The 2,538-nt window shown below is 39.4% G+C and overlaps 1 long non-coding RNA gene across 1 annotated transcript; it reads left to right on the forward strand.

The window, feature by feature from the left end:
* The first annotated feature begins 346 nt into the window (after positions 1-346).
* LOC150025877 (uncharacterized) lies at positions 347-1,148 on the forward strand. Its single transcript, XR_016523364.1, has 2 exons — positions 347-820; positions 920-1,148. It is a non-coding gene; the product is annotated as an uncharacterized LOC150025877 (long non-coding RNA).
* The last annotated feature ends 1,390 nt before the right edge of the window (positions 1,149-2,538 follow it).

A 2,538-nucleotide genomic window follows, 5' to 3' on the forward strand; every position in this document is an offset into this window, starting at 1 on the left:
AAAAACTAAAATAAACTAAAGGAAGTATAATGCTAAATCAATAACTAAATAATTGGTAAATGTCTTCTAAAGTATTTAACTTTTATCACATGATGAACTTGTAATGGGTGAAAAACATAAAATAATTACTAATGTCTCTAATATATGTAAAATATAAAATAAATATTCACAACAACAAAAATTTAATTTTAAGAGATATTTATTAATAGAGGTTATAGTAACCTCCACTTGAACACCTAATTATTAAATGTCTTTTAACCCTTGTTAAGTCCCAATGATTTTTTTTAACAAATATCCCTAAAGTGTATTATTTTAGTTTTATTATTTTTAATTGCTCTCCTCTCACATTTTCAGAAACTCAATGCAATGCTCTTTCACCGTAAGAAGTTCACTCTTCTTCGATAAACCCTAATTAAAGAAATTCCCACTATCCTCAGCTAAACGATTCTAATCCCAATCCTCCTTCGCATCTGCTTTATCTTAATCGTTCATCCTCTTCGGAGATCACACTTTACCCCTACATTGATTACAATGACCTCATTCAGAATATCTTCCTCGAGGATTCATCGGTGGATTCATTTGATCGTTCATCCTCTTCTGGATCTCCGGAGCGATCCTCAACCTCGTCGATAATGATTATAATGTCGAGCTTGCATGCAGTGACTTCAGTAGTCATCCGCCTCCGGCAGGGCGACAACACATTCATCATGTACGCACGCATGGCTGATGAGATCAAATGGCTGCTGACGAAGGACGAGACTACCGTGAAAGTAGACGATTCACACTACTTCTTGTTCCAACTGTTGGAAGATTCTCTCCGGTTGGTTTCCTCGTTTCACGGTTTCTGCTTAATTGTTCTGCATTATTTTCTTTTTTATAGTTGTTTGTAGTATTGGATGGAAAATTTACCTTGATGCAGGAGCAACAAATGAGGTTCTAAAAGAAAGAAAGAAGTTAGCAATGATTGCCAAGTCCCTGGTTTGTTGAGTGAGAGCCAATGATTTGATTTTGACGCAAATCTCTTTTCACCTCTTTCTGTCATACATCTACACTAAATTGTGTTCAATACGACTTTAGTTTATGCTACTGATTTTTCTGATCAACTTTAGTCATTGGCAGTAATGAAAAATAAATGAATTGATGTGTAATATGTTATCGATCTCTCATACCATTGATGTCACTCTTATGAATTTGATTGTATTAGATTTGGTAGGGACATAACTTGGTTGGGACAATACTTGTTAGCCTTTTCATGGGAATTAACTATAAAAATTTGATTCTAATAAGCAAGGAGTGAATCTATATAAGAAACTATTACATAAATTTCAACTAAAACTAAGACAATGAGGTTTAAGTGTTTATGTATTGGTCAAATTTCTCATGTCTATTCAATCAGATACTTCAACTTGCAATTAGATTCCTAACAAAACTAATTTGGAGTGCATGAGAGACTAAAGAGAAACAATTTAACATACAGGACAAAACTAGAACCAAAAGTTCAATTTGAACCAAAAATAAATCACTTCCACCAATGAATTAAGATGTATAGGTACTTCTCCGTGTAGCTTTAATTTGAAGGCTGTGAGTTGTTATGGATGGAATAGACATGTCCTCCGTGTGGCTTTAATTCAATATTCGAGTGATGACTCATAATGGTTATATCTGCTGCTCTTTTTCTTGTAGTTTTCTTTCATCTATGCAGCTTGCACCTGTAATGGAACTATTTATGACACGCTAATAGCTCTAAGCGGGCTTGTATGCTTGTACTCATGCTATTTGATCCTGCCTGTTGACCGGAACGCTGGAAACTGCCTCGTCAAAGGATCGACGTGTGCACCGCTTCAAACCTCCGTTCCTCTTCGAGATCCACCTCAAGAACCTGCAAAGAAACAGAGCGGCGCCGCTGCGGCCGATCGCACTACAACGCCCAAGTCAGTGACGGTATCACCAAATACTAAGAGAACAAGAACCGTGCAAATCCTCTCTCACAGTAAGCTCTATAACTCGCAAGCGTAAAGAGTATAATCTGAACGTGCGTACCTCAGAAAGTTCGTTAAGAACTCTTATATACCTGGTAGCTTTCTCTCTCCTGGCAGTTACAGACTTGGACACGTGGCTCGCATCCAACTGTACACGTGCCATCATCTGGAGGCTCCTTGACTTGGCGCTGCTTCTATTCTCATTTTGGCTAAGTTACCTATGCATGGTACTGCCCAGTGCATAGCTAACTTGGGAGTGCGATCTCTACTGGAACTGGCGAGTTAGGGGCCTTCATACACCTTCCCTGTGGTCTCGCCGGCCGCCTTCATAATCTGCTTCTCCTTTATCTTTGGCGGTGTGCTTGCTCTGGCGATCTCCAATGACTAGGTCGCCTGAATCTACATCTGGCGACTTCATCTTTAACCCGGTGATCGCCGATTCTAGTAAGCTGGAGATCGGAACACGCCAACTTGACAACTGGCGACTACGCGAGCCCCCCGACTTCCTTCCCTTCTGCCAACCTGGCGCCTTGTCAACACGCCTATACTGTAGCAGGAT

This window comes from Phaseolus vulgaris, chromosome 7 (genome assembly GCF_051622355.1).
Source record: "Phaseolus vulgaris cultivar YP4 chromosome 7, ASM5162235v1, whole genome shotgun sequence".
Lineage (NCBI taxonomy): Eukaryota > Viridiplantae > Streptophyta > Magnoliopsida > Fabales > Fabaceae > Phaseolus > Phaseolus vulgaris.